Here is a 7,696-nt window from a genome sequence, read left to right as displayed (position 1 = left end):
TGCTCAGCCATTCTAGAGGGTATTTAAGAGTCAACCACTTTGCAGTGGATCTGGAGTCACATGTAGGCCAGATGGCAGGCTTTCTTCCCTAGAGGACAGGCAGGTTTTTACAACAATCCACAATGGTTTTGTGGTTATCAGTAGACTTTTTGTTACAGATTTTTGTTGAATTCAAATATAAATCTTGGTCTCGAGATCATTACCCACTAGGTCTCTGGATTACTAGTTGAGTAACAGTATCACTACGCCACTGTCTCCCCTGGTGGTAGCCAATTAAACAACTAAAAGGAGAAAGAAGCTTCACAAATATCCCCATCCTCAATGATGAAGAGCCCAGCACATCAATGCAAAAGAAAAGGCCGAATCTCTAGCCAGAAGTGAGTGATGAGTGGATAATCCATCTCAGTCTTTATTTGTCCCAGGATCACAGATCTAGCTCTCAGCCAATTTGATTCAGTCCATGTGAAGTGGATGAAGGCACTGCATACAGCAATCGTTATAGCTTTGACATTGGGCTATGGATTGAAGACTTGTGCTCCATGTCCCTAGCCAAGCTGCCTCACCACAACTACAACTCTGAACTGGCAATATGGAAAATTGTCTTGAAAACTGTTCAGGAAGGACAAGACAAATCAAATCCAGTCAATTACTAACCGATTAGTCTATTCTCAATCATAAAAAAACTGATAGAAGTTGTTGTCTACAGTGCTATCAAGCAGCATTTTCATAGCAGTAACCTGCTCATTGATGCTGAGATTGGATTTCACCAGGGGTACTTGGTTCCAGACCTCATTACAGTCTTGGTCCAAATACGGTTCAAAGAGCTGAATTCTCAAGAGAGTGACTGCCTGTGACATCAGGACAGCATTTGACCAAATGTGGCATTAAGGAGCCCTAGCAAAACTGGACTCAATGGGAGTAAGGGGAAAAACTCACCATTGGCTGGAATCATGCTTGGCACAAAGGAAGGTGGTTATGGTTGTTGGTGTCCAATTATCTCAGTCCCAGGACATCACTGCAGGATTTTCTTGGGGCAGTGTCCTAAACTCAGTCATCTTCAACAACTTCATCAATGTCCTTCCTGCACAATAAGGTCAAAAGTGGGGATATTCTCTGATGATTGCATAACATTCAGCACTACCCTCAACTCCTCAGCTACAGAAGGAGTCCTTGTCCATTTATGGAAGGGTCTGTGCTAATATACAGCAAGCAGGATTTGCCCCACACAAGTGCCAGCCAATGAAAGATGCTAAACATCCCACCTTGACTTTCAATAGCATTATCTTTGCTGAATTTCCCCACAATCAACATCCTGGGGGATTACCATTGACCAAAAATGTATATCAACCAGCCACATAAATATTGTGGCTACCAGATCAGGTCAGAGGCAAGGAATTGTGTGGCCAATAACTCACCTCCTGACCCACCAAAGTCTGTCCACCATCTACAAGTCACAAGTCAGGAATGTGATGGAATACCCTTCGTTTGCCTGGATTAATGTAGCTCCAATAACACTCAAGAAGCTTGACCCATTCAGAATAACACAGCCTGCTTGATCAGCATCCTAGTAACTACCTTAAATATTCACTCCTTCCACAAACAGCAGCAGTGTGTGTCATCTGCAAGGTGCACTGCGTTAACTTGTCAAGGATCCTTCGTCAGTACCTTCCAAATCTCTAACCTCTACTACTCAGGAGGACAAGGGCAACAGGAGCACAATCACCTGCAATTTTCCCTGCAAGCTACACATCATCCTGACTTGGAATTATATCACCATTTCTTCACTGTCACTGTGCAAAATCCTGGATTTTCCATCCTACCACAACTATAAGGTTGCCCACACTGTAAGGATTACAGTGGTTCAAGGAGGCAAATAACCATTACCTTTGCAAGGATAGTCAGGGAAGAACAATAAATGCTGACAATTGCATCACATGAAAAATATTCACAAACTTTTCTAATCACCAAAAGTTGCTTCTCTCTTGTGTTACCAGTCTAGGGCTGGAAATTCCTATTACTCAGTGATTTTTTTCAGGGTAATGCCTTTTATTTTCCTTTTCTCCAGGGTGTACCATCAACCTCCTGGGAACCATGATCCCTACCCCGCTCCGTCACTCCAGAGTCTGCTCTGTACTCAGCTCTTTAACCATACTTTTGGTCACCCCTCCTAATATCTCCACCTTTTTTTCCCCTTAGACTCAGTAAAAGACCTTAGTATTTTTGTAAAGTTAAAAACACTAATAAAATGAAATTTGCTGTTCCTGCCATTCTTGAAAGCAGTGGTTCAATCTTAAGTTCAATCCCATAGGAGTGTTTAATCCTCTGGAGTGGTACTCTTTTTTCCACCATTCAACCACCCTGCCAAGTGACTACTCTTTATCTGTAACAGTGTATGGTGCAAGTTCATGTGACCGAACCCCTCATTACAACTGGGACAAGTATTTTCTGTCCTGATCAAAAATAAGCATATCAAATTGCAGCACAGATCAGGAGTAGATACCTTTGCTGATTGTTATTTTTCCTGGTGGATGATCCTGAAGCCAATTGCAATGCTCGATAATTCATTTGGCTGACAAAAAAACAACTTAGCACAATGCTGGGATGTCGCCTTATTATAACACATAGCACATTTATCAACAACAATAACTTGAATTTATTTATATATTATCTTTAATGTAATAAAATTTCCACAAACGCTTCACAGAACTGAAATGAAATTTGGCACCAAGCCACATAAAGAGGTATTAGGACAGTTGCTTGTACTCGTTAGCGTTTAGAAGAATGAGGGGCGATCTCATTGAGACGTATAAGATGATGAATGGGATGGATAGGATAGAGGTGGAGAGACTCTTCCCGCTCAAAAAAGACAGTAGGACTAGGGGGCACAGCCTCAAGATAAAGGGGGGGCGGTTTAGAACAGAGTTGAGGAGGAACTTCTTCACTCAAAGGGTGGTGAATCTCTGGAATTCTCTGCCCGTTGAAGTGGTGGAGGCTGCCTCGCTAAATATTTTTAAGACGCGGGTTGATGGGTTTTTGATAAGAGAGGGGATTAAGGGTTGTGGGGAGAGGGCGGGAAAGTGGAACTGAGCCACGATAGGTCAGCCATGATCTTATTGAATGGCGGGGCAGGCTCGAAGGGCTAGATGGCCTACTCCTGCTCCTATTTCTTATGTTCTTAATTACGCAGACAATGTCATCAGCACAGTTGGGGAGAATGTGTCCATACTGGCAAACAGACAGCGTTCCACCAATGGAGGCCTGGAATGTTAGGGAGGCTCCAGAAACAACTAACCTTTCCCTCAACCAAGTACCAAGCCTTTCAGAGGCATGGGTTCTGTTGAACTTGGTGGATGGCATTTTTTGGTAAGTGCTCCACTAGGTGATGGCCGAGTGGTATTATTTATTTAAGGTATAATGAACGGGTCATATGACCTGTGCTGATGTCTGCTTGACAGCAAACCTATATGGCTTGATTGTTAAAGATTAAAGGGGACCCAAAATCTTTTACTGGGAAGAAGATGCAAAGTTTTTACAGTTGGATACAATGGCAGCAGCCTATCTGCTAACAGTGGGGAGTCTCCCAAAAAAGTGTTGAGAATGCTGGGTTGTAAACAATAGTTTTAAACTGTCTGTTTAGTTCCAAGATGAAAGAGTTGGGCTCTCAAGTTTAGCCAATCAGCATTTCTGCTTGGATACAAGACCCATGTGATTTGTGTTGCCATAAAAATTGGCCTTGGAGAGGAATGGTTTCTAAGATATCCCTGAAAATATTTAGGCACAGGCAGTCTGCCAGGGTCTGGGAGTGAGAGCAGTTACAGTTTGAAGGTTCACAGAGCAGGAATGCTGGTCAGAGCTTGTGCTTGGATTGGAAAGACCAAATTCATGAGTTAAAACGAAGATTCATCTAGCGTGTTTGAGGGAGGATCTCTAGTAATAATCTCATTAAAGACAGTTCTAGATTAGAAGTTACCGGCTGAGAAAAGGAAAGAACAGAAGGAAAATTGGAACGGCAAATTGTGCAGAGGGTGTGGAGATTCTGCAGAAGGATCTAGATAGGCTGGGCGAATGGGCCAGGAAATGGCAAATGGAATTTAATGTTGGCAAGTGCGAGGTGGTCCACTTTGGTAGGAAGAATGGTAGGAAGGACTATTACTCACGGGGCGAAAAACTGCAGCAGGCGACGGTGCAGAGGGACCTTGGGGTCCTTGTGCATGAGTCGCAAAAACCCAGCCTGCAGGTGCAGCAGGTGGTCAGGAAGGTGAATAGGATGCTGGCCTTCATAGCGAGGGGGATTGAATATAAAAGTAGGGAGGTCTCGCTGCAGCTGTATAGGGCAATGGTGAGGCCGCAGCTGGAGTACTGTGTGCAGTTTTGGTCGCCACACTTACGCAAGGATATTTTGGCCTTGGAGGGAGTGCAGAGGAGGTTTACTAGGCTGATAGCGGAGTTGAGGGGGTTGAGCTATGAGGAGAGGCTGAATAAACTAGGCTTGTACTCGTTAGAGTTTAGAAGAATGAGGGGAGATCTCATTGAGACGTATAAGATGATGAATGGGTTGGATAGGATAGAGGTGGAGAGGCTCTTCCCGCTCAGAAAGGACAGTAGGACTAGGGGGCACAGCCTCAAGATAAAGGGGGGGTGGTTTAGAACGGAGTTGAGGAGGAACTTCTTCACTCAAAGGGTGGTGAATCTCTGGAATTCTCTGCCTGTTGAGGTGGTGGAGGCTGCCTTGCTAAATATTTTTAAGACGCGGATTGATGGGTTTTTGATAAGCGTGGGGATTAAGGGTTATGGGGAGAGGGCGGGAATGTGGAGCTGAGACACGACAGATCAGCCATGATCTTATTGAATGGCGGGGCAGGCTCGAAGGTCTGGATGGCCTACTCCTGCTCCTATTTCTTATGTTCTTATGTTCTTTAGTCAAGAGTTAGTCTTTAAGGGATATCTGAAAGGAGGAGAGAACTGGGAAATGCAGAGAGGTTTAGAGAGGGAATTCCAGAATGCAAAGCCTGGGAATTGAAGACAAGACCACCAATGGTAGAATAGAAATGAGGATTTGGAAGAAGCCAGAATTGGAGGAGTGCAGATATCTTAGAGGAGTGTATGGTTGGTAGAGGTTACAGAGATAGGGAGGGCTGAGGCCAGGCACCTTTTAAAGTTTATTTATTAGTCACAAGCACATTACATTAAAACTGCAATGAAGTTACTGTGAAAATCCCTTTGTTGCCATACTCTGGCGCCTCTTTGAGTACACTGGGAGAGTTAAGCATGTCCTTTGTACCTACCCAGCACATCTTTCGGACTGTGGGAGGAAACCAGAGCACCTGGAGAAACCCACGCAGATATGGGGAGAAGATGCAGACTCCACACAGACAGTGACCAAAGCCACAAATGAACTCAGCTCCCTGGCAACGTGAGGCAGCAGTGCTAACTTTGTGCAGAATCTCTCTCAATGTGAACCTAAGAATCGGTACTGGAGCTTTGAGATCTGCTTTTCTAATCATTGAAATTAATCGCTATAAAATCCTAGTTCCACCAGGAAAAGAATCATGTAAAATTTAACTCCTGGATCTATGTGCCTGCAGGAGGTTTTTTTCTGTAACCACAGGACCATTAGTGAAAGATACAAAACATTTCTCACTATCTGATGTTACAAACCTTTTGAATATAACGTTAGTCATTGTTTAGTTTTTACGAGTCTACTTAATAGAACACGATCATACTGTATGTCTATGTAACCTCTAAAGATTTCATTGCCTTTACTTTCGTTAATCTTTTAATATAGCTACTCAGTACAAAATCATCCATTTTCATTAAAATCACTAAAAATTGCATTAGATAAGGTAAGAAATTTGTGCTATGTAAAGCAGAACATTGTGCATTGAAATTCAGAAAGCATTGCCTTTAATTTTGTCTGAAAGAGAACCATTTGTCAACAAATGAGACATTCTTGCAACAATTCATAAAGTAAATCTATCCTGAATGTATTCTGCTTCCGCAAATAATATCCCTGACATATCTGAAGGGAAACGCGAGGATACTTCACAATTACTCTCATTTTTATTACTAATGTATTGCAGGTATTAGTTTGACAGCCACGTGACATTTTAATTAAATTAACAAAACAGTATGCTTTCCAGAACCTGACAGCTACTGAGAAACACTCAAAACTCATGACCTTCATAGGTGGTACTTAATTGTGATCCAAAAAAATCATTGAATCATACAACACAGGAGAAGGCCATTTGGCCCATCATGTCTGTACTGGCTCTTTGTAATTTTGCTTCCCTGCTCTTTCCCACCTGCTCTTTCCTCATACATCCCACAATGTTTTCCTTTTCAAATACTCACTCAGAGATTAAAAAGATCCTTTAAGTGAAAGTGATTCCCATAAACACTGAAGCATTTGGTCCTTTGGAGTCCAAACCTGAAGCTGTGGAATTATATTTCATTGCAGATTCCACAGCACCAGTGACAATCAAACAAACAGTATACACAACAGTCCCAGCCTGGCATGCAACTAGCCCCAGCTCTGATCTGTGACTGAGAAAGTGACAACCATGCCACTGATGGGAACATCTTTAAATGCTGCAAGTAGCAATGCTGTGCCTTAGTGGTGCCAAGGAAATCCAACCAGCACCTTCAAAAGGGCAATTTGAGATGGGCAAGAAATGCTGCCCTTATCAACGACATCCACATCACAATAATATCTAAAAGGTCAGTAGTACCTGAAATACTTGACATCACTAACACCAAAGTTACAGCTGTTATCAGCAGCAGTTTTGAAATGTACAAAAGCTATTGGATACAATATGGCTCTGAAATCTCTTGTCCTTTTGGGGATTTTGGGGCTTAAAATTAGGGCCAACTCATTTGACTGGGTGGCAAATTGAGGTGGAAAATATTTACCCCAGTTTTCTGCTTCAAAATGAAGTATAGAAGATGCCATTCAGCCCATTGTTTCTGTGCTAGTTCTTTGAGAGAACTGCATAATTAATCCCACACCACTGTTCTTTCCCCATAGGCCTGCAAATACTTTCACTCACATTCATTGTTTGAAGAATTTACTTACGGTACTTTACAGGTGATTTCGAGAACTTGGCAGGCAACTTTCACAGGCTGGGAAGCTTGTGTGTCTAATCTTCACTTTGTATCTATGATCCATCAGATCAATATGAATGCTGTTTATGCTGTCTTAGCTTGGCACTCAGGTGAGGACCCAGGTGGCCAGCAGCACCAAGAGTTGGAGCATCAGTAGTTGGAGCATCAGTAATAGGCCTTCCTCACAGATCTGTCAATCTGCTGGAGAGCTGGGGATAAGCAGAAAAGTGCAGCTTACAGGAGGCCATATGCATAACTCAGTGTATACATGCAGAGTTTGCACTGGCAGTAATCTTCCAAGACCCCTTAAATTCTGGAAAAGTCCCAGAGGATTGAAAAGCTGCCAATGTAACACCATTATTCAAAAAGGGAGGGAGACAAAAAATCATAACTATAGGTCAGTTAGCTTAACATCTATTGTTGGGAAATATTAGAGTCCATTACAAAGCATATAATAGCAGAGAATTTCGAAATACATATAATCAAGCCGAATCAGCATGGCTTCATCAAGGGGATTTCATGCTTGACAAGTTTATTAGAATTCTTTGAGGTGGGAATGATCAGTTTAGATAAACGAGAACCAGTAGATGTAATA

Source organism: Carcharhinus amblyrhynchos, chromosome 1 (assembly GCF_965287045.1).
Source record: "Carcharhinus amblyrhynchos chromosome 1, sCarAmb.v2.hapA, whole genome shotgun sequence".
NCBI classification, from domain to species: Eukaryota; Metazoa; Chordata; class Chondrichthyes; order Carcharhiniformes; family Carcharhinidae; genus Carcharhinus; species Carcharhinus amblyrhynchos.
Note: the sequence above shows the minus strand (reverse complement) of the source record.